This window comes from Ochotona curzoniae, unplaced genomic scaffold (genome assembly GCF_017591425.1).
Source record: "Ochotona curzoniae isolate NIBS_2020 unplaced genomic scaffold, NIBS_Ocur_1.0 contig_883, whole genome shotgun sequence".
Lineage (NCBI taxonomy): Eukaryota > Metazoa > Chordata > Mammalia > Lagomorpha > Ochotonidae > Ochotona > Ochotona curzoniae.
Genome location: NW_024466599.1, coordinates 5,100,587 through 5,125,160, shown reverse-complemented (window position 1 = coordinate 5,125,160; position 24,574 = coordinate 5,100,587). Strand labels below are relative to the sequence as shown.

The 24,574-nt window shown below is 56.3% G+C and overlaps 1 protein-coding gene and 1 long non-coding RNA gene across 11 annotated transcripts in view; both read right to left on the bottom strand.

The window, feature by feature from the left end:
- The window catches only part of ASAP2 (ArfGAP with SH3 domain, ankyrin repeat and PH domain 2), a 123,851-nt gene that overhangs the window by 87,922 nt on the left and 11,355 nt on the right, over nucleotides 1–24,574 (bottom strand). Inside the window, exon 1 of one of the 10 annotated variants that reach the window (XM_040992795.1) lies at nucleotides 13,777–13,875. The exons of the other annotated variants lie outside the window; for them this stretch is intronic. The gene's annotated coding sequence lies outside the window, so the exon portion shown is untranslated. Of the gene's footprint in view, nucleotides 1–13,776; nucleotides 13,876–24,574 lie in introns of those variants that run through there. 10 annotated transcript variants of the gene reach the window in all.
- Nucleotides 4,385–14,429, bottom strand: LOC121164670. The gene is made up of 3 exons (XR_005885151.1): nucleotides 14,346–14,429; nucleotides 11,503–11,508; nucleotides 4,385–4,396 (listed from the first exon to the last, which is right to left on the bottom strand). It is a non-coding gene; the product is annotated as an uncharacterized LOC121164670 (long non-coding RNA).

Below are 24,574 nucleotides of genomic sequence, written 5' to 3'. Positions count from 1 at the left end.
ATCTACAGAACAGCCTCGGTTTTGCCTCACCTTGCAAGGGCTGTAACAGTCACCACGCAACTCCTTACACCTACTGCTTGCCAGCCACCACTCACAAGGCTCTCTGGTGCCATCAGTCAGCACGCCCCTTCCCCACCAGGCTCTGGTCGGTTGGGTGCCAGCAGCCAGAGATGGGCCAGCATGGTGGGAAGGGGCTGCCATCCTCCTGAAAACCCCAGGATGCTTCCTGGGGGAGAGGGGCCTGAAGCAGCCCAGACCGCCCTACTCGGCTGCCTTGACTCACTTCCTTGGCTCTGCACCCTGCCAAGCCAGCCTGAACAGAAAGGACATTCCTGAAAAGAGAGGTGACAAAACAAAGCTCCCCAGGCTTTTCCCCAGGACAGTGGGGCCAAGAAAGTCACACACACTCTGATGGAGTCAGAGAGCATTGCTGAGGGCGTCCAATGCAAAAGCCTCAGAGCATGGGGGCGTGCGGGCTACTGTAACCCACAGGCCTGGCCAAAAGTCGCAGCCATAATGGATCCTCCTCCTTCTAGAAACGCAGGGAGACCAGGAGAAAAGCAGGCGTCACCAAGAATTAGGATCAAACACCACCCGAGCTCCAGCTCAGCTGAGGATGAGCCAGAAGCCACAGCTCCCCGTTACCATCCATAAAATCCAAAGTCCGCATGCCCAGGGCGCAAGAGACAAGCACGGTGCTCCCGGTGAACCTAACCGCCTGAGACGGCCACTGCCATGTGTCCACACCACACACAGCTGCAGGGCGATGGGGTGGAACCACTCACCCACCTAGAACACCAACGGATCTGGTAGCGCATGAGGCCAAAGAACACACAGAATGCAGCACCCGTGGGTTAAGCTGACATATGCAATACCGGTCTCCCATATGGGCTCCAGTTCGAGTCCCAGCTGCTCTACTTCTGACCCACTCCCTGCAAATGTGCCTGGGAAAGCAGCAGAGGATGGCGAAAGTGCTGGGCCCCTGCAGTAACGTGGGAGACCCGGAAGAGGCTCCTGGCTTCAGGCTGGCCCACTGCGCCCAGGATGAGCAGGGGAACGCGCAGCCACCTGTGTGGGCTTTGCCAGTACTGCTGTCCTCCAGGAAGGAAGGAAGCTATGGACTCATCCAGGATTTTCTTCAGGAGACAGAAGAACTCTGGCAAGCCGTGAGGGGGCAGAACACATGAGGTGGGAGACACCTCCCTCCCCACCCAGCCCCTGCCCTTAGGGAAGAGAGGCTCAGACAGGCGGGTAGTACCGCCCCTGGGGAGAACCACAGGGGGCAGAAGGGCCTGGCCAGGTCCCCTGACTCCTCTGATGCCCATATCCCTGGGCACTACCACCTACGTCTGATGGGGTGTAGGAGAGCGACAGAAAACGGTTCTCTCTGAGGAAGATTCGCTACCTAAAGAGGCCAGGGCAGGTTACCCAGGTGGAGGGGCACTAGCAGGCTCAGGGGGCAGTCAGAGTCCTGGCAGAGCTGCAGCCAACTACAGGAGAAGGCGGGGTGACCTCCAGCTGGCAGTGAGCTCCTCCAGCGCCAAGACAATGGGATTCCAAGTCAGGCCCATTTCCCCAGGAAACTCTGGCTCTGGCTCCTGCTGATAAACAGGGGAAAGGAGCTGCGAGACAGTGGGGTGCTCCCACTGGCCCCAGGTGGAGACAGGGTGGACGAGGCTTCAGAAGGTGGCCTGGGCATCCTGTGCCTCCCCTTCCCTGGGGCCCTTCTGTGGATACCTTCCTGCTGTCCCGAAGTGTGTCACAAGCACATCACCCCCCAGAGTCAGGGGGCAGCAGCACTAACCCCTACAGCTCTCAAGCTGTCCCCAGGAACAACACAGCCACTATACGTGTCACCCAAGGAGGCACATCGAGCAACTGAGAGAACCGTGTAAGCCACAGAGACAGCAGCAGGTGCAGAGTCAAAAGAGGTGCTTATGGGCTCCAGGTACCACGGAGCAGGGGACACACAGGGCATGGTCGCTTCCATGACGCTGATGGCAACATTCACTGCGGCTTCTAAAGCCCCTCCAACTTGGAGCAGAAGAAACGGACCTAAAGCACAAAAGGCACTTGGCTAAGGTCACCACCGACTTGGCTCCCAAATACCTGGCAGGGGTGGGGGAGCCTTTATCTGTGCGGGCTGTTCAGATGTTGATAACAGCACACAGGACTGGCCTGCCCTGGATTTACTCAATTTCCAGTCCTGCCTGTGGTTGTCTTGGCAGGGCCAGGCTGGATGACTTTGCAGTTTGCTCCCCATCCCTGAAGGAAAGGCTGCTGGAGCTCCAGATGGAGGGGAAGCAGGGAGCAGCTTCCAGAAGGGCTGGATCCACAGTGGGTCCGCACAGCCTGGCACGCCCTGGCTGTGCATTCCCTGGGCACCCCAGCCCCTACACCTGCTTCATTTAATCCCTTCCCGTTCACAGCCAAAGCCTTGTCCAACTCCCACTCCCGTGCAGAGAATGCCATCCACCCACGCAAGGAAGAAGCTGCCACCACCCCGGGGACACCTCCGACGCACAGTGCCCAGGCATTTATCAGACCTGCACCATGACCAAGTCAAGGTGTCAGGGCCTCCCCAGGGGCCATCGGGGAGTCTGGGGCCGCGGGAGTGGGTCCCGATGCACACACATCCGGGATGCACAGTCTATTCCTGAGCTCTCCAGGGGCAACATGAAATCATTGCTATCTTTAGTCTTTCATGTCTCAGTTCCTATTTCCTGTCCAAGAGACCTGGCCCCATTCCCCTAAGATGGATTGGGAAGCAGGCAGGAGGGAAAGGCAGGAAGGAGCCCTGGAGGGAGGGAAGGAGGGCGGTGGCTGGAGCCTGAGCAGAGAGCTGGTTTGCAGGAAGCAGGAGGGTGCAAGGAAGGGTTGGGGTGGCCCAAAGCAGTGGGGACTCTGCGCCCCAGTCAGACCACAGATCCTGTAGCCCCACCCCAGCCCACACCCCATGCTGGCAGGAAGGCAGGGCAGCCAGTATACAGGACACAGGAGCTGCTGGAAGCCCTGGCATTTGGAAGGTGTTGAGAACTGCACAGAACGCAGAGGTTCAAACCTCAAAGTCTCCACTAAAGGTGCAATCAGGCCAATGGTGGACAGACCAAGGTGGGGGCGAAATCCAACCCTGGCAGCCTGAGGCGGGACCTGCTGGGGCTGCCGCTGGCAGGGATCTTGAGCTGTGAACCAGAAGCTGACCCACACAGGAAGCACCCAGTGAAGGCAAGGTCCTATCTCACCAGCTCCCTCCCCCAGTTATCAGGATGCCGAGACTGTCTTGGCTTTCTAGATGGGCTCCACTGACCACACAGTCCCCAGAGCAGGGGAATGGACACCTGGATTTCACCTTCTGCTCCCCTCAACCTTGGGACTGCACAGATCCCGCAGGGGAGGGAGGCACGAGGAAAGCGTCGGGGGATTCAGAGCAAGCCCCCGCCCAGCCCAAGCACACAGGACCCCTTTCCACGCTGGAGAGTGGGTCTGGACAAAGACCTCCTAGTGGAAACACACACTCCACCGGGCTGCAGGCAGCTGTCTGAAACGGGAAGGCAAGCCCTTGTGAGTGCCACTGCTGGCCAAGGGGCCGGAGAGCCACAAGGATCATGGTGGAGACAGATGAGCAGCCGCCAACAGGTGGGCGATCCGCTCATTTCTCTCAAGAGTTTTGGCTGAAATTACTGTGTCAGTGGGGCAGCATCCACCCACCTGAACACGCAAATGAAGCTGGCAAGGAGGGACCGAGGCACAGAGCAGGGTCTGTAGGGAACAAGGGGATGCCAGCTGGGGCCCGGGATCACGGGTGGGTGGCAGAAACCAAGGCGCGGGCAAGCTGTGTAACTTCCAAGGCCACGAATGTATAGACAACGCAGGTGTCACCCACCACCCCGTATTCTCATCTTTCAGCTCCAAGGCCACCTTCCCGTCTCCACACTGGCTGTGTCCTCTGTGATCAAGGCAAACCTCTGGGACCAAGAGACAGCCCAGGGGCTCGCCGGCACTGTGGTACAGTGCGTTAAACCCCACACCTGCAGCACTGGCATCCCACTCAGGCCTGGCTCCAGTTCCAATCCTGCTCCCTGCTAACATGCCAGGAAAGCAGCAGAGGATGGCTCCAGAGCTTGGGCCCCTGCAGCCATGTGGGAGACCTGGAAGAAGCTCCTGGCTTCTGTCTGGTCCAGTCCTGCTTGTTACAACCATCTGGGGAAGGAACCAGCAAATGAAGATCTCTGTTTTTCCCTCTTTGCAACTATGACTTTCAAATAAATAAACACATAAAGAAGCCCTTGGAGAGCGTGAGAGAGCACCAACCCAGGGAACAAAACTGCTAATCTCTAGGAGGAATAAGTTTTAGTGTTCTGTGACTATTCCACAGCGCTCTCCAGGCAGGTGCACTCTTGTTCCCAAGATGACTTTGACCACAGTCCCAGCTTTCAAAGAACTGACACTTCCCAAGGTGACTGAACCTGCAGTATAAAAGGCGAGGTCCACGGGGTGGGGTGCCTGACACACAACGGCTCCGCCCCCGGCCACCTCCGCACTTGGCCACCACAAGGCAGGCTCTGTCAGGGTAACACCATCATCTCCTGAAGAAAGCGACAGTGAGAGGCCATCAGCAGGGCACCCAGCAGGAGCGTGGGGAGAGGGGAAGAGGAAGGTCAGAGAAGGCAGGGAAGGCGGCTGAGAGAGGCCGCCCTGCATTTCCTGTCACACAGAGTGACAGCACTGATGTGTCCACACAGAAATGCCCAGCCACTCCTACACGGGCTTTTTGGAAAAACAAAATGCAAAAAAGCTTAGAAACAGTAAGTTCAGCTCCATCACCACCGCCTGACATCTTCCGGAAGTCCTCACCCAAGCACCTGCGAGGCCCGGATGGCCTCCCGAGGGCCTGCTATGCGCAGCACTAACACCTACTCACAGCGGGTCTGGTGTCTGCCTCACCTTTAACGGCAGGCCGTGTGCATGCAATGCACATGCACAATACACACAAGAACACGCACACGCACGCATATACTCACACGTGCATACTCACACACAAAGATCCACTGTGTACTGTGCTATGCACGTACACTTACATTCACGCACACTCATGCTCAGCCCACGTGTGCACTAGCATAACACGCACGCCAAACACCAACTACTAACATCCGGGTCTCACTGGTGTGCTTGGCACAAGGCTGCCACTCATTAAATGTTGTCTCAGACTGCCTAGGTCGCTGGGACGAGCAGCCTCCATGACTTGGTCCAAAGCTGCCAAGGTGTCACAGGGAGGGTGCTCAGAGCTCTTCTGAGGGCACACAGGCCTACCCAGGCAGTCCACCCATCCTAACCACCTGTGCAGGGTCTACCCACACAGTCCACCCATCCTAACCACCTCTCTACAGGGTCTACCCACACAGTCCACCCATCCTAACTGCCTCTCTACAGGGTCTACCCACGCAGTCTACCCACCCTAACCACCTGTGCAGAGTCTACCCATGCAGCCCACCCATTCTAACCACCTCTCTACAGGGTCTACCCACGCAGTCTACCCACCCTAACCGCCTCTCAGCAGGGTCTACCCACACAGTCCACCCGCCCTAACTGTCTCTCTACAGGATCTACCCAGGCAGTCCACCCACCCTAACCACCTGTGCAGAGTCTACCCATGCAGCCCACCCATTCTAACCACCTCTCTACAGGGTCTACCCACGCAGTCTACCCACCCTAACCGCCTCTCAGCAGGGTCTACCCACACAGTCCACCCACCCTAACTGTCTCTCTACAGGATCTACCCAGGCAGTCCACCCACCCTAACCACCTCTGCAGAGTCTACCCATGCAGTCCACCCATCCTAACTGCCTCTGCAGAGTCTACTCACGCAGTCTACCCATCCTAACCATCTTTCTACAGGGTCTACCCACGCAGTCCACCCATCCTAACCGTCTGTCTGCAGTCACACCAGTACATGTCCCTGCATGCCCAGTGTGTGGTTGACAGAACAGCAGCAAGCCCGAGGGTCACGCCCTAATGCAGCTCATGGGGAGCCCCAAAAGCTTCAGTGCCATGGCCTCACAGGGCACACATGGGTCAGCGTGGTCTCTTCCAGACACTCTCCAGCCATCACCCGCAGCATTCAAGATGTTCCAGAAGCACTGTGGAGTGTGTGCAGGCATCTGCAGGAGCCCCTGGGTGGCCACTCTGGTTCCAGTCCTTTCTCCCTTCATAATCTCACGCAAATCCTTCCATCACCAAGATGGATCTCCAAGAATCCCATGAACCCAAATCCCTGGCCCTGAGTACACTGGGACACCACAGGCAAAAAGCACACAGGCAACACTGACCATCACCTCCTGTCGAGGAAATATGGTGCGATTCTGCCACACACGCACTCCTCAGTGCGATGTGTGAGATGACCGCAAGCTGAGATGAAAAGCGGTACAGTCTGCAGCTTCACTCATCACAGCTGAAAACTGGGAAGACCCCAAAAGCTGTCTTGCTGGATTGATGACCAGCCACGGTAGTCCCACGCAAATGACTCAGGCATGACCTCAGCTACACGAAACCCTTGCACCAAAGAGCTGCACGCTGAGGGCCACAGATCACACACTCCACTGCCAGTTCAGCAAGAGCCAGGGCCAGAAGAGGGCGCTGCAGAGGGCTGGGGCAGCTTCCTATATGGGCAGTGTCCAGACTAGCAGTGGGACACCCAGGCCCAAGTCAGACCGATTTCCATAGCTGGCCCCACCCTTGGGCCCACACATACCCTGGCAGGCGACAGTGATGGCTCAGGGAAGTCAGGTCCCTGCCCCCACAATCTGCACTGAGTTCCCAGCTTGAGCAAGGAGCTCACACACCTTACACCACTCACCTGTCACCACTCAACAGGCAGAATCCACTCTGTGGATGCTATGGACCTGGGGGTTTTGTCCTGCCAACCACTGTTAGAAGCCCCAGGCTTCAGCACCTGCAGGGAGGACAGCGCCCCCAGGCTGTGGCGGCAGAGCCAGTGCAAATGCAGCAGAGTGCTGACAAGGAGGGGCAAAAAAAAATCTAAGACATAAGGCCTGCCCTTCCCACCCCAATCGTCCCCCAGCGCCGGGCTCCCACAGGAATGACAGCAGCAGCAGTGCCCACATGGGTAAGAACTTGGAATATCAGGGACAGAAGGACCCCTGATGGGAGCAAACCACACAACCTCCATGTCAGGGTGCAATGCAACCCGCCAAGTAACTGACAGGCAGACAGGAGCAACACCCACACACAGGGAAAGCCTCCTGGCTCCAGACAGCCACCACGGGTAGTGGGTTCTGTTCCACAGGCGGACAAGCCGGGCTCTTGCCAACCTCCCTGCGAGAATAAGGATTCACCCAGGACATCACCCAGGACAGCGTGCCTCCACGCCCCTGCCTTCCCACTCCGCTCCAGGGTTTTCCTCATAATTGGAAAACAAAAGAGCTCCAGACCCATTAATTATCTAGAACCACTGACACCAGAATACCAGAGGGTTTTTAAACAAAACATCTCAGTCGGCAATCTCGCAGAGAGCAATTTTCTGTTTCATAAACAGAGGGTGTTGAGTACAGTTCTGCTATGATGCCCATGGGCCCAACGAGTCTTGCTCACAACACTGGGCGTGGAGCTGGGAGGCACACCAGGCCACCACCCAGCCCGGCTCTGTGGGGCTTGCAGCTGCGCCCCGGCCGCCCCTCCTGGCTATTGGCCTCTCCTCCCCTGGGCGTCTGGCCAAGGATTCGACACAGCTGAGCTCAGGGGCTTTTCCCACACACCAGGAAGCAGAGGTAACTAAGGGTCCTCCAGATGAGGCCCAAGGGCCGGAGGCCACATCAGAAGGATATGGGCAGTGTGCAGGGCAGCAGGGAATGGGAAAAGCCCACTTCCGGGACCCATCGAGCCTGGCACCAGACTTTTAAAACCAAGACACACCAAGTAAGGAGAAAAGGCAGACACCGAGCACAGAACTTCACACATGCGAAACCCGAGCCTGAGCTCCCCAGACTCGACACCTCCTCCATGCAGGCCTGTGGAGGCGCCTTCCAAACACCACTTCATCTGACAAGGGATTTCACAGCCCTTGTACATCCCCACCCACTGGCTTCCCGGGGCCCCTGCTGCCCAAGGCACCTGCCAACAGCAGCTGCCCACCAGGGCAGCGCTCCTACCAAACAACCAAGTGATGGCCAGGAAGCAGTACACAAAGGCATGGGGTCCCGGGGAGCACCAGACACCCCCTCGATGCCAGGCCTCTCCTGTGAGGGTGAACCCTTTGTAATTCAGGAACCGAGCACTCACCTGAGTAGGGTTTCCAACCAGCCCTGGCTGATCTGTGCAGCAGGGAGCGTTAACTCACAGACAACAGACTGCAGTGGCTCAGAACCGTGCTGCACCACTTTCCTGCACATACTGGACCAAGGCCTTGTGTGGAAAAAAGCCATTAGGTGCTCGGGGTCGAACCTGTGCACACTGGGGAGCCACGAGGAGCTGAACAATTTGAACGTGCAGACAGGCATCGAGAGCGTGAAGGACAAAGAGGCCACAGACGCGTGTGCAGTGCCACAGCTGTCACAGGTGTCCTTGTTCTCAGCCGGGAAGGGCAGCTTCCCCACAGGCTCACCTGCTCCGGCCAGTGAACGCCCACCAGAGTCAGGCAGCCATCCCAAGCGGCTCAGCCACCTGCTCCAATGTTAAGGGAGCTGAGCAGTAAGGAAGCCAGGACTGGAAACCAGTGCAGAGAAGCCCACCTGCACCTCAGCTCACGCAGGGCACATCACCCTCCAGGCCTCCTCTTGAACGTAAGCAACCTCTTCATGTCAATCAGGACTTCATCACCATCACAGGTGGGCTCAATGTTCAGCATCAGACCCCACAGTCAGCATGGTGAGACACCTGCTGAGAACCAATGAGGTCCCAAAGGCAAGCTCACCAGAGCCACCATTCTCACAGGGGGCCAGGCTGGCATCCCCATACAGAGACATGGACCACGGGCCGACCTGTGCGTAGGCAGGGCCATGGCAACAGCAGCACTTTGCTGGTGAGGTGGGAAGGAAACTGAACATGAGGCAGGACCCAGGGGTCTTTGTTGGGGGAGAGAATAAGCAGGGAGACCAGGACAAAATGCACAGAAAAGACCAAGAAAGTGCAAGTGATAGCACTTGTCACTTCTTGCAGAAATGACCAAAAACTGAAGTGGGACTGACAACCTGGTCCATGTTGACAGAGCACAGCACACCTGGCACAGGGACCAGAGGCATCAAGTGGCTGGCAGCCTTCTGGCCGAGCCACCCATCCCACCCCAACAGCCAGCAGCCTGCCTCCTTGCCCAAGGCTTGAGTTGGGAGGACCCAACTCTCTGGGCCCCAAACCAAGCACAGTTCCAGGATGTCTGAGCAGCAGGCGTGTCACCTGCATCTGGGGCGAACACCTGCCAAGGGACACACACACAACACCACGCTGAGTCCTCCAGAATCCTGCGACGCGCCCCAGGCCATCCCACCAACCAGAGTGAAAGGGTGCGTCCAAACCTAGGCTCCTGTGACTCATGCATTTACCTTAACTATCAAGGTAGGTGTCCCACCCATGAAGGCCAATGCTACAACAAACAGGTTCCTCTAGACTAAGGAATCAAGTCTTAACCACTCTTACGAAAACAAAAAAAAAAAAATCATTTTTATTTGAAAGGCATAGTTACAGAGAAGGAGAGATAGCAAGATCGTCTATCTCCTAGCTCAATCTCCAAGTGGCCTCAAGGGCCAGAGATGGGCCAGTCTGAGCCAGGAGCTTCCGCCAGGTCTCCCACACAGGTGCAGGGTCCCAAGGATTTGGACCATCATCCGCCACCTTCCCAGGCCATAAGCAGGGAGCTGCATCGGAAGTGGAGCGGCTGGGACAGACTGCAAGCTCTGGTTCCTCATGTCAGTTTCCTGTCAGTGTAGACCGAGGGAGGCAGTGCTGCGGCCTCAAGTGGCTAGGTTCCTGTCACACCCATGTGGGAGACCTGGATGAAGGACCAGGCACCTGGGTTTGGCCGGGCCTAGCCCTAGCCATTGCTGACATTCAGGAAGTAACCCAACGGTTGGCAACACTGTGCGTGGCTGCTCCTCTCTTTAAAAAAAAAAAATTTTTTTAATTTATTTTAAAAAGCCAACCTCAGAACTGCCAAAATAAAGCAAGCATGCAAGGGGCCTGTATTGTGGCACAGTGCGTTAAGCTGTTGCCTGCAAAGCCTTCATCCCATGTGGATCCCAGTTCAAGTCCCAGCCACTCCACTTCTGATCCAACTTCCTGTTCATGCTCCTGGGAAAGCAGCAGACCGCCCCAGTGCTCAGGCACCTGCACCCATGTGGGCACCCAAGACTTGGATGGAGCTGCAGTCTCCAGGTTTCAGCCTGACCCAGTCCTGGTCATTATGGCCATTTGGGGAGTGAACCAGTGGATGGCAGATCTCTAACTCTGCCATTACTTCTCTTTTCCTGTTGTTAGCACAGTATCTGCACACAGTAGGTGCTTGGTAAATGTTGGCTGAGCTGAGGATACACATGCCCACAACTGGAAAACGATGGTCCATTCTGTTGCTGAGGCATCAGCCTTGACGGACACCAAAGGGTTGTCATAACACATTCGGCCCAAGCCGTGAGGGTCCCAGGATCTCAGAGTCACACTGTGACTTAGCAAGCCAGTGGCAACTGGACAAAGGCCTGTCTCCTTGCCCATCACTGAAGGTCAACAGGCCAACCAAAAACCCCACATCGCTGCTGAGTAAGGCATCCACCTGGACCAAGACAGCAGCATGAGGCCCTCAAGATGAGCACCCCATGTCAGGGGTGTCTGGGGTCAGCTGGCCATTCAGGTGAGGCTGTGCAAACCCCATCCCGGTTGCTGTCGGCAACCAGTGTGGTCATCCTGCCTTAACTCCTGTCTACACACCACACCCCAAGTAGCTGGGACAGCGGGAAGAACTCAGCTTGCAGATTTAACTTCTCATCAGCCCAGGCGCTCTAAGGAAGTGATTTAACCCTCTCTACAGGAATGAGGATGGGCCTCCAGTTGACAGAGTGGGCTAGAGCACTTGGCATACACATGGTGCTCACTTAGTGCTTGGCGAGGAAGAATTCATGTGCCTCAGTTGCCCCAGAGAGCAGCAGCCCCCTCCCTCACCTGTAGAGGAAAGGGAGTGGCATCCACAGTCTTGGGCAATAATGACTACCAATGGGTGGGGTGGACCAATGCCTGGCAGAGGGCAGAGACTACAAGAGGGTCTGCAGTGACCACACCTCCCCCCACAACACACACACACACACACATACACACACACACACACACACACACAGAGTTCACCCTTCCCAAAACACAACACAACGGAGCTAAGATCAGCAGAGCTGTTGGGAGCTAGGCTGGGCCCCATGGGGTGACTTCAGTCCCTGGGAATGCTCTCCTAGGAAGTGAATGGCTCCCCCTGCAGTCCCCGCCACTGGGGGCCCCCACTCTGCGCTCACCCTGCACAGAAGGCTTCCACAGAGTCACCACGTTAAAAATGTCATGGAATTCACCAGGCTAATGAGCTAAAAGAGGAGAACCATATGGTTCCCCCTACACACACCCTAATCGATGCAAAAAAGCACCTGCCAAAATGAAACACCCATTCATGATAAAAACTCAGCCAACGGAAACAGACGGGGACCTGCTCAAGGGCAGCCCCCACCCCCCAGCCTATACCACGTGCAACCACAGAATAGACGGGGTGCCGGCCCCACCACTGCCGTCCTCAAAGGCCTCGGGGACACAGGGTGGGGACAAAGAGAAAGACAAGCAGCGGGAAGGAGACAGCTGTGGGAAATGCCTGCACGGAGGTGAGGGTGTAGGTGAGCCGAGCACCCACCCAGGGAGGTGAGTACACAGGATTCCCACCCAGAAAACCCCCCATGGATGTGAGCACACAGGAGTGGGGGAGGAAGTGAGCACAGGACCCTGGGGGAGGGGGTACCCCCACGTAAGGCCACAGTGAGTACGTGACCATGAGCTCGCCTGGGCTCATTAGCAGGCACTCATAAAATGGGCCCATTTTGTCATTTGTAGATGACACCATGAGCAATGTGAGCAGGAAAGGAAACACACACCTCCCTCTCCCTTATCTTCACGCTGCAGCCGGCTGCACCTCTGCCAGGGAACACACACACACACGGCACCATCCACATGTAAACCAGGAGAGGCAGCTCTAAACACTGCCATGGCTGAGGGTCAGGGCGGCCACTGCCAGGTCGGCCGTGCACAAGGCGAGGCTGTGTCCACAGACTCCTGGGGGTGTCAGGACTGAAGTCATCAGCTATCAGCCCCCGAACAACTGGGTCTATGTTATTACAGATTTGGAAACTGCAGCGTCACAAAAAGGAAGTGACTGGCCACGGTAACGGACTTCATCTATTTGAAAAGCAGAGTTACAGCGAGAATGAAGAGCAACACAGAGAGGGCTCTCTCATCCTCTGCTTTCCAACTTAAAAGATCAAGCTAAAACCAGGAGCCCGGATCTCCATCCAGGTCTTCCACATGGGTGCAGGGGCCCAAACACTTGGGGCATCTTCCATTTTTCCCACATGCACTTAGCAGGGAGCCGGGACCCAAACCAGCACTCCAGCCCCAACATTCAAATTTCTACCAAAGACCAGGAGATGAGCTTTCAGCTTTGTACAACCCTAACTTTAATTCGTGTGCACAATCAACTCATGAATTCATGGAAAAGGGCACTAAGCAGCCTGCCGCGTGACAACAGGCCTCTGTTGACGACCTGTCACTGTGACCAAATACTCAAGGCAGGGGTTCCTTGTTAAGGAAAAGAGGTCGACCTTGGCTGAAGGTCTGAGGTCCAAAACTCCAAGCTCAAGCAGCCCCATTCGGCAGCTGGCACCACAGGGTGCTGGACGCAGCAGGTGGCCTTGCTGGACAACAACCTGCTTCCCCGCTGAGGGATCCTGTCCCACAACTGACCCACTCACACAGTGGACACGAACCCCGGCTGAGGGATCCTGTCCCAGGAGAGCTGACCCACTCTCACAGTGGACATGACCACCCGCTGAGGGATCCTGTCCCAGGAGAGCTGACCCACTCTCAGTGGACACGAACCCCCACTGAGGGATCCTGTCCCAGAACTGACCCACTCTCAGTGGACACGAACCCCCTCCCGCTGAGGGATCCTGTCCCAGGAGAGCTGACCCACTCTCAGTGGACACAAACCCCCGCTGAGGGATCCTGTCCCAGGAGAGCTGACCCACTCACACAGTGGACACGAAACCCCGCTGAGGGATCCTGTCCCAGAACTGACCCACTCTCAGTGGACACAAACCCCCTGCTGAGGGATCCTGTCCCAGGAGAGCTGACCCACTCTCACAGTGGACACGAACCCCCACTGAGGGATCCTGTCCCAGAACTGACCCACTCTCAGTGGACACGAACCCCCTCCCGCTGAGGGACCCTGTCCCAGGAGAGCTGACCCACTCTCACAGTGGACATGACCGCCCGCTGAGGGACCCTGTCCCAGGAGAGCTGACCCACTCCTGTGGATGGGCATGAACCACTTCCTGGGGCAGAGTCCCCTGCCCAGCCCCAATACAGCCTGTCAAGGATCTTTCGGGGGAAGAAGCCGCCCCTCCTCTGCACCCCGACCACTTCCCACAGCTGTAGGTCCCTTACCATGCCCCCCCCCACCTCGGAACAGGCACCAAACACAGAACCTGCCCTTTCACCAGCTTCCCTCAAGATCACCAAGCACCCCCTGGCTCTCACCGCAGCGGAGTGGGACCCGTCCCTCTCTCCTGGGGGTTCAGGGTCAGGGGGCCAAGTGGATGCTCCCTAAATCCCAGAACGCCCTGAACCATCCTCATCTTCTCCTAGGCAGACTACAGGCAGAGGCCCTGCTCACTTCCTCCTAGAAACCAAAAGTGAAAACTCAACGCCAGCCACAAGACCATCACGAAACTGGGACTTCCCCACCCGTGCTGTGTGCCTTATAAACCTTGCACCTACTCAGATGAGACGAGGGGTTCTCCGGGATGTCTGCCCCCTCCCCAGCACCCACTGCCACAGGAGAGTCCACTGCTCCAAGCCACCCCTGGGGCTCAGCCATGAGCCTGCAGCTTCTGGAGACACCCCTCCCCGCTGCACTGGGCTCTCTCTTGGCGCCCTGCCCCAGTGCCGAGCTCCGAGGCTGCCCACAGCTCCGGTGGGGCGTGACCCAAGCCTCGGGTCTGAGCTTCAGGCAGAGCATTCATTAGCAATAACCTCGGGCAGCTGGCACACCTTTCAGAGGACGACAACAGCCACACTCCTTCCACCCAGGAGTCCAGAGAAGGCACACCGAGACAACCACCCATGCACCTGTAAGCACACCGTGGGTCTACACCCGGACACAGCAGCTCTTCAGCCTGTCCATCTTTCACTGGTTAGCTCGCAGGAAAAGGCCCTCAGCCCTGCACAACTATTGAGGAGTTTTACACACACAATAATCGGAAACTGAGTGCAGGCTGTGTAGGAAGGAGGCTTTAGTCAGCCTCAGAACTGAAGACAGCGGCATTTTCTCGCTTCCCAAGAGCCGAGGCTGGCAGGCCGTGCAGCACAGGGCTCTGCGAGGCCCAGCCTCTGGAGCCCACTGGTGGACTGGGCAATCCGAGACGTCACCACTCCATTACCGTAAGCTCTCGCTTGGGAAAATCCCGCTCACCTGCTCCACCTCAAAGCAGCTCAAGCAAGCCAAGCTACCCCCACTTTTTCCTCTAGGACACAGGGGCGGGGTACAGAGGGTGCCACGCCTCCCGCTGGGTGCCCCCAGTCCCTTCCCACTCCTCCCCTCACCAGACAATCTCACAGCCCTGGCTTCTCAACCAGACCCATGGGTAAGGGCATCCTGTGGCCGTGGAGAAGCCTGTGTGATTAGTCCCACACGTGACTCGGATATTTCCCAGTTCTGCCAATCACACCTTTGCAGGTCACAGGTCCTCTGGCAGCAACACTACCCAGGCCTGGGGGCTCCCTGCCCCGCACTCTAAGAGCCCTTTCTTTTCCCAAGGCACCCACAAAGGGCCTGAGACTCCCAGGTGGGAGGGGAAAAGCAGAGTGATGGCAGTTCACTCCCTAAACAACCACCGCTGCCAGGCTGGGCCAGCAGAGCCAGGAACTCCACCCTGGTCTCTCCTACAGGCAGCAGGGCCTGAGGATGTGGGTCAGCCTCCACTGTCTTCCCCAACGCCTGAGCAGGAAGCAGAATGGGGAGCAGAACAGCTGGGACTCGAACCAGGACTCTGACAGGGGATGCCTGCAAGTTCTGCTGTCCCCCAAGCCTGGTCCTCTAACCACCACACTTGAAGACTGCAGTTCCACGGCAGAAAGGCCAAGCTGTAACCCGCCGGCATCACAGCCCACAGGGACACTGACACGTGGTGGTCTAAGCTGCATTAGCTGGCGTGCCGAGCTCCTCTCACAGGACAGACACTTCCAAACACCCGTGACCTCAGAGTGCTACACGTGCGTCACAGATGAAGACAAAAACCCCTGGCCTCTCCCCCCAGGTCTAACAGAAGGTTCTGCAGGGATGGGCTTGGGGCACAAGGGGCAGGGGTCCAGAGTCCAGTGGTCTCGCATGTACAAGTTAAAGGTCGGCTCTTTCTCTGCACTGGACAGCAGCAAGATCCAGTGTGAACCTAAGGACAGGGAAGCAGCCCAAGGCCAGGCTCACAGAGGCCGTCACAGCCCAAGGGGACACCCTGGGTGGGGCCGTCCCTGGACCTAGGGCAGCTGCAGGAGTGAATGCTAAACCTCCGTGCTGGGAGAGCAGTGGCGTGATCCCTGGGAGCCCTGGGCCAGGGCGAGGCCAGCGAGCAGGAGGCGGGGGCCAGAAGGGCAGGTGTCCAGGAGTCCACAAACGACAGCAGGTCCAGCTCTACTGGGGTGGGGGAGGGGAAGCAGGCAGAGGCTTCCGGGAGTCCCAACCGAGGAAGAGAGAAGGTGGGAGATGCTCCACCCCCATCCCACCTCCCCCAAAAACCCTCCCAGGAGAGAGCTACACCCAGCCCTTCCCGCTGCGCTGGCGGGGAAACAGGAAATTCCTGCCGCCCAGTCTGGCAGAAGAAAAAGGAAGGAAGTGGTGCAGGGAAAGTGCCCCAGGAGCCGCAGCCTAGCCAAGCCGGGAGCCAAGCCGGGAGCCAGGCCGGAGCCATGCCGGAGCCATGCCAGGAGCAGGGGTCTACTCCACACCTGCGTCCTGCTCCAGCACCAGTGCCCCATCACACCCCTGGAAATGTTCCCCAAGAGGAAATGCTCCTATGCTCTGTCCCTCTGCAAGTGTGCAGGCACCAGCTGGACATGTGGGTGTGTCCTCCCTCCAGCCCCGCCCTCTGAGGCTGCTGCACCAGGACCCTCCCCACCCCGCCTCCACAGGATGCCCTGGGGCGGGGACATGGGGTTGGTGCAGCCAATGCATGGCTTCGATTCACGGGCATCAAAGATAGCCCAGGCCCTGGTGAACCTGCTCAACCAAGCTCAGACAAGGTCACCATCACCAAAAAGCACAGGGAGGGTTGGTCCCCTGAGCCATGGAGCCCTGTTCACTCCTGTGGGTGACAATGGACTTCTTGTTGTCATAGCAACAGCCTCTGTAGCTCCCATTTTTCTAAACCACGTGGTAATCGGTTGTTTACACGTCCATCTGCCTGCCAGCTCTGGGAAACTGTCCCCTCCCGGAAACCCATGACTCCCCAGGCCGACCTTCCAGGAAGGACAAAGCCGTCTGCAAGCGCAATCCCTCTCCTTTCCTCCCAGAAATCTGGACGCTACCCGCAGCCTGTGCCTCCCTGACCCCTCCAGCCTCACCCCTGCACACTCATCTCCACCCTAGACCACGTGGACAGCATAGGCGCTGGCTGTCGTTAGCCACTGCAGGCCACCAGCGCAAGCCTCACAAGGTGCAAGCACCCATGGGCCTTACCAAGCCCCTGTGGGTCTCCCACCACCACCACCCCCGATGCCTGCATTCCTATGCAACCCTCCCAGCCACGGCAGCAGGCCAGCTGCTTCCACACAGGCCACACTGTCCCAGCTTCCTCCACACAGGGGCCCAGCTTCCCGAAGAGCACCAAGAAGCAGCATGTGGGTTGCTGGACAACAAATGGGGGAGTTGGAAGGGTGACAACAGAGGGGGTGCGTGCAGATGTGGCCCTATACTCCATGCCCCATGTCCCTACAATCAGAGGAAACACAGACTAAGTGGGGTCCCCTGCAGGATGTGCCACATTCCCACAGCCCTGCGGGCAGAACCCTCTGAATCTTAAGGGCGTCTTCATCCTTGAATTTGATGATCCCGGGCGTGGAGATCAGAACACAGTTTTGAAAAGAATTGGGCCAGTGCTCATGGCATAGCAAGTTAAACCTCCACCTGCAGTGCCAGGATCCCATTTGGGCAGTTCAAGACACGGCTGTTCCACCTCCACTCCGGCTGCCTGCTAATGTTTCTGGAAAAGTGCTTGGGCCCCTGCCCCCACGTGGGAGACCAGGGATGGAGTTCCAGGCTCCTGACTTCAGCGTGGATCGGCCTCAGATAGTGTGGCCATTTGGGGAGGAAACCAAAGGACAGAAGATCTCTCCCAGCATCTCTTCCTCTGTGTAACTGTATTTCAACAACAACAATAATAACAGCATATAGGACCCGGTGCAATAGCCTAGTGGCCAAATCCTCCTCGCCTTGCTACAGCCAGGATGCTGGTTCATGTCCTGGCTGCTCTACTTCCCATCCAGCTCCCTGCCTGTGGCCTGGGAAAGCAGTAGAGGCCGACTCAATGCTTTGGGACCCTGCATCCTTGTGGGAGACCCAGAAGAAGCTCCTGGCTTCAGATCAGCTCAGCTCTGGCGATTGTGGCCACTTGGGCCACTTTGAACACATTGGGATGTATCAATCTACACAGACTGGGAACTCACAAGAAGAACCTGCAACTGGGTGCAAGCCCACACATGTCCTGCCGTCCCTGTGCCAGTGGCACTACCACTTCTCACCAACGTGACAGAGGGGAAAGGGACCACTCGCCCAGCCCAGCACAACAAAAACACGGCCTGACATCAACCCCCGCCCAGGGTCCCAAAGACCAAAGTCTGACAACAACAGGAAGCCTTTCCCTGCCCTGCGGCTGAAAGCCTCGGTGCAACAGGTGACAGGGAAGGAAGATAAGGAGTCTCTTCAGAGGATGTTTCATTCCAGCTCGCCTCCTCATCAGACGCACGCCTCGCACTCTGCCTCACAAGAAAACTCGGCAAGTACTCAAACCTGACAGTGAAGGATCCGCCACCCCCAATGCATTTAAATTATTCATTTGCCTCCACATTTGTAATGTCAGCTGGATTTTCCAATCTGGCTTCTGCTATCTTGTTATTAAGAAGGGGACACCAGCATGTGCATAAGCCGACTGGGACGACAGACTGTGCCGGACCCTGTACTGGCATCACACGCGACAATCGGGTCTGGGATCACACAGACAAAGTTTCTTTAGGGACCCCTCTAACTGAACTGCTGATCTCAGAATCCCAATCATTAAGAGAAGCGCAGGTTCCATGGTCTGGTCATGGAGTGCATGTGTCAAAGCTGGGCCTCCTCAGTGGCTCACACAGAGCAGTGGACAGCATAACCAGGTGCACATGGAGGATATGGCAGCGCATCGGAGCCTGCAGAGGACACTGGTACCACGACAGAGGACAGAGGACAGAACAAATTGATCATCTACCCCAGCCCTGTGTTGGCAGTGAAAATCTGGGCAAACGGAGACCCTAAGGTGGACTGTGTCAGCCAGTGGATTCTGGAGAGATTTCATCGTGCTTGGAACGGCGAGTTCGGCAGCAATTCAGAACTGAACTCATAAAACCACTTGAGCAGGAGCCTCGGAGCATGCCCCACATCGGGGACCCTGGGGTGGTGGGAGGCTGGGTGGGGCTTCTCCTTTTGTCTCCCCGCCTTACCCTAGATACGAGAGAGAGAGAGAGAGAGAGAGAGAGAGAGAGAGAGAGAGAGAGAGAGAGAGAAGAAACAATGGCCTTACCCACTTTCCTGTAGCCCTTGACCTTTTGTGCCCTAATCAACTACATAAAGAGTATCAAAATAAAATAACAATTAAAAAATAAAAGGGGGGGTGATAGAGGCATAATGGATAAAGCCAGTGCCGGCAGCACATGCATCCCACACAGGAACTGGCTCATGTCCCGGCTGCTTCACTTCCCATCCAGCTCCCAGCTGACGGCCTGGGAAGGCAGTGGACGGGGCCCTTGCACCAACGTGGAGAGCTGGATGAAGCTCCCGGCTCCTCCTGGCTTCAGTCTGGCCCTGCCCTAGCTGTGGCAGCCATGAGGGCTGACCCAGAGGTGTAGATTCTCTCTCTCTCTCTCTCTCTCTCTCTCTCTCTCTCTCTCTCTCTCTCACTTTCACTCTGTAACTCAGACTTTCAAACAAACAAATCTTTTAAAAAAAAAAAAAAAGGAAAACCGTGTAAGAGGGGTAGGTGCTATGGTGCAGTGGGTTAAGCCACTGCCTGCAATGCTTTGCTCTAGTATCAAGGGGTCAGTTCATTACTCGTTTGGTAATGCATCCTGGGAGGCAGTGAAGGATGGCCTAAGTGCTGGGGCCCCGTCACCTGTGTGGGAGACCTACATGCAGTTCCTGCTTCTGGGTCAGCCTGGCCCAGCCACAGCTACAGGCATGCGAAGGGAAAACCAGTAGGTGGATGACCTCGGCCCCTTTCTCTGCCACTCTGCCTTTCAAGTAGATGAAACTAAATAAACATTAAAAAAAAAAAAGTCTCCCAGAACAGTTAATACCACCAGTATTAATAGAACCCAGTGCTATTAACTCCTCTCTGACCTAAGGTGCAGAAAGCTTTAAATTCTCCATCCTCCCAAGTCATTGCTAAAGGCGGCACACACAGGGCACTTGGACCACAGCGGGAGCCCCGTGCACTCAGAATAGCACCCCTAGGTCACAAGCACTGAGCGCTCCTAGCTACTTGGCAGTCCTGGGTGACAGAGACCCCTTGCTGAGCCAGAGCTGCCACATCCCAGCTCTGTCCCAGGGACACCTCTTGCCAACTGCGTCACAAAGCCACATGGCCTCTGTCGGGCCGCTACTGTGCATACGGCCTGCCCAACCCAGCACTCCAAAAATAGTCCTGCATATTCATTTCTTATCACTGGAGCAAAAAACACCCACAGCAAGCTAATTTTACAAAGAAAAGAGCCTTACTCGGCCTTGTGATTCCGGAAGTCTTGGCGCCAGTAGCCACCTCAAGTGGTACAGGGCATCACACGGCCCAAGGCAGGAAGTGCACCTGTTTGTGTTCCTTGGAGAAAACCCTGGGATTCAATCCCAGAAACCCCACTCTACATGTCAGGGTCCACTTAAGTGACCCCACCTGCCTCCGACCAACACCACACCTCCACCCAGGCCTTAACTTCAAAGTTAGGGTAAGGGCTGTCCCTAGCGGGTCAAGACACCCACCTCCCAGGTGGGAACATCTGCATTTCAGATCTGGGTCCCCTATGATGCCAGCTTCCTGTTAACACAGACTTGGGCAGCAGCTGGATGAAGTCATCCCCAGCTTCCATCTCGGCACAGTCCCGCAGTGAAAGATCTTGCTGTCTCCCTGACTCACAAAACAGAAAACAAGAATGGATGCTGCTGGCAAGACATACGGACTGCTGGGGCACAGCAGGACAGAGCGGGGGTGCCTGCCGGTCCCACACATAGCTCCTTCACACCAAGCAGCGGAAAGGACCACAGCCAGGAGTTCAGCTCTCGTAGCCCTCACCTGCTGGCTCCACTGTGCCAGCTCCTCCCATGGACACCTACAAGGGTAAGCCAATCCCGTGCAGCAGGTGGGCAAAGGCTGGCTCCTGAACAAGGTGGCTGGCATCTCTCCACACCTCCAGCATCTTCCATCCCTGTATGAGCTAGAAGAGAGGTGGCAATCCCAAGCCACCCCTCGCAAGGCCTCCTTGGCTGTCTGTCTAAGAAGGACTGTGGAGAACCACGCCCCCCAGCATCACAGCATCTCAGGTCTGCCTCAAGGATGGATGATGGCTCCACACCGGGACAGAGGGCTAGGTGGAAGAAACGGCCACACAATGGATGCAACAGCAACTGCTTCAAGAGTCTAGCAGCGAAAGCAGCTGTGACGAGAGGGAACGGCAGGAAAGGTTATACAGAAGGAAATGGACAGCCGAAACACGTTTCTACATTTACTTATCTCAGCGGTCAAGTGATGGAAGGCGAACAGGAGACCGAGCAAGATCTTCCATCTGCTGGTTCACTGCCCAGAGGGACAGGCCAGGGTCACAGGCCAGGATCAGGCTGAAGCCATGCGCTCCACTCAAGTCCCCAATCACTGCGGCCTCTTCCGTTGCCCATCCAGGCACACCAGCACGGAGTAGATGAGAGTGAAACATCAAGGGCTCAAAGTGGTGCTGGCATCCCGAGCGGCAGCCTAACCCGCTGCATGGCAACCTAACCCACTGCACGGCAATGCCAGCCCACGAGGTATTCTCCACGCAAGAAATCAGATGTTCCTTAGGATGCTTTCGTGAGTTAGGATCTCAATAGTTCTAAAACATCTCCCTGCTTCTCCAGTGACTTCAGCAGATAACATAGCGAGCCTCGCCCATCCAAGCAAGTGTATCACCTTCCAGCACACACGGAGCAACCTTTTAAAGGAACAACTGTGAAACCACAAAATCAAGACGGGCTGCCGAACCCTGACGCTCAGCAACACTTCCTGAGCAGCTGAAGAGAGGCAGGACTTGGCCCCAGCCATGAACACACACACACACACACACACACACACACACACACACACACACACACACACACACACACACACACACACACACACACACCAGCAGGAAGGGGGACCACAGGAAGACTCAGAAACCACAAACGGGGGACCTCTGAGTTTGAAAGCTCTGTGACCCCAGAAAGGAAGTGGCAGAGTACTCTGAGGTCACACAGGAAACCGCAGAGGCAGCCCAGCCACCTGGCAGACAGGCCCCCTCACGTGTGCATGTGTGTACACATACACCCCAGCAGGCTATCCATGCTGACCTGCCTTGGCCCAGCCCCCCAGGAGGCCGCATGCACACCTGCCAGACATGGGTCACCTGCACTCCCCACACTCCCCACTCTAGGCACCTCCACCCCGTGAACTCCAGCGCCTGTTGTCCTGGAAACGCACCTCAAGGCAACATGTACTGGCTGCCAGAGCCCAGGACCTGAGTCTGACTCATGGCCGTGACTGCCCTGAACTGCCAGGGCTGGCAGAGCCTCGCGGGAGTGCCCACGGGGCAGGCGGGCCACACCTGTCTTCTCGCCATTTCCTCGTCCTGCTGGCCCCAGTGCTCCTATCTCATGGTGTGGCCTCATCCGGGAGCTTGGGGAAGGCAAGGCCCTAGCACGTCGGATACATTCTTTCTGCTTTACTTCAATACTCTCTTTCTCTTTTTCAATTACTTATTTGAAAGTCAGAGTTACAGAGAGAGGACACAGAGTTACACAGAGAATCTTCCACCCAGTGGTTCACTCCCCACTGGCTGCAATGGCCAGGGCTGGACCAAACTAAAGTCAGGAGCCAGAAGCTTCTCCAAGGTCTCCCACACTTGTGCAGAGGCCCCAGCACCTGAGCCATCCTCCACTGCTTTCTCAGGTCTTTTATCAGGGAGCTGGATCATAAGTAGAGCAGCCAGGACCCAAACTGGTGGTGCCTGCATGGGATACAAGTACCACAGGTGGCAGCTTAATATGCTACACCATGGCACCGGCCCTTACACCTCCATGTTTTAAGGCACTTCCAGGGGCTGCCCGCATATTCAAGCCAATACAGCTACCTTTTGAAAAACAGGCAATTTCCAGAACACCTCTCTGCTGCTGCTGCCACCTCATCACTCAATCCCAAGTCCAACAGAGCATCAGAGCGTCAATCATGGCATATAAGGGACCCTGCGCGTTCCACACCAGTCCTTGCTGAACGTACAGATGGCTGAGGGATCCAGGCAGTCCATCAATTACGAGGGTCAATAAAGCCAGGCCCTCAGGCACCCTCAGCAGCTGTGACTAACACATTTTGCCCCAAGAACAGTCCAGCCTCCCTTGCTTTGCTTGGACCAGCAAGGAGCTGTGTGCTTCAGACATTCTATTCCTCCAACGAGCCTACATAAGACCACAAACCACGTCCCGAGGACAGAACCACAAATCTGGGCCTGGGAAGCCAGGAGCCAACTGTCCAGGCCATCCCCGGAGCCACACTCTGGGGACCCTCGGGTAGGACAGCCACCTTTTCAAACAAAAGCTGATGAACCAAGGCAGTGAAGGTCATGGAGAGGGACAGGCAGGGGGCGGGGGAGAAACAGCCAAGCTCAGATGGCAGCCCGGCCTAGCATCCTGGTTCCCAGTGACAAGGTGGCACCAGGAGTGCACATGGGACAGGTGGCGCTGAGGACGGAGAGCTAGCCGCCCACTCAGGCGTCCTACCAAGCCTTCTCTCAGCTGGCATCAGTTCTTCCAAATGAGAAGTTTGCAAGCGGAGAGTTGCCAACTCGGCCATCAGCCACAGGTCCCAAAGGCTCAGTCACTCAGCCAGTAAACACAGCTCGTTCCAACTTGTCCGCCAAGAAAGTAAGTCAATCAAGAGAATTTAACAACGTGGGAAAACCAGGACCCTCAGTAGCCCCCTTCTCTCTCCCAAACACAGCAATCTCCCAGGGCCTGGGGGTAGGGAGGGCAAAGGAAGACAGTGGGCATCTAGACGCAGCCACAGAACACCCTGGGCCAGGTCAACCCCTGAATAACCACCCCAAAACACCTGCCCAGAGGTGGCAAAGTCCCTACACCCATTTGCCAAAGCAAGTGACATTTCCACTAACTGACTTCATAACCAAAGCCCAAGCGGGCAAATTTCACGTTGTGTCCGCGTACCCAGAATCCAAACGGAAAGCAACAAACTGAGGACAGGGTACCTCACTTGTCGTGAGAACTCATTTTTCCAAATTCTGAAACCAGTCATTGAATTACATGACTAAGCCTCTATTCTGTACAAACCGCTGGGCATTCGAGACGAAGGAATGATCCAACAATTAGGCAAGAAATGAAAATCTCCCTGCGTGTCAAAAACCAAAAAAAAAAAAGGAACGGTCTGCACTGGCCGTTATCTCCTCTTCAGATACTCCCAAGGAACACTCGCACGCACACACGAAAACTTCAGAGCCAACAAACAGACCCAGCTGACTGCACCAGACAGACAAGACAAAAAATAATTGTATTTCTATAAACTAGCAATGAACAGTCCAGAAACGAAATCCAGAAAATAATTCTATTTACAATAGCATCAAAAAGGATCAAATGCCGCACATGGAAAGCCATCAAAACATCAAAGACTCGAGTAGCAGAAAAAAAAGAAACAGGAGAATTCAAATTTAGTACAAAATGTTGACGGGGTGTCAAGATGTCCACACTCGGACTGTCTCCAGACTCCACACATCACCCACAAAAATGCTTGCTTGGCCTTCCCCTGGA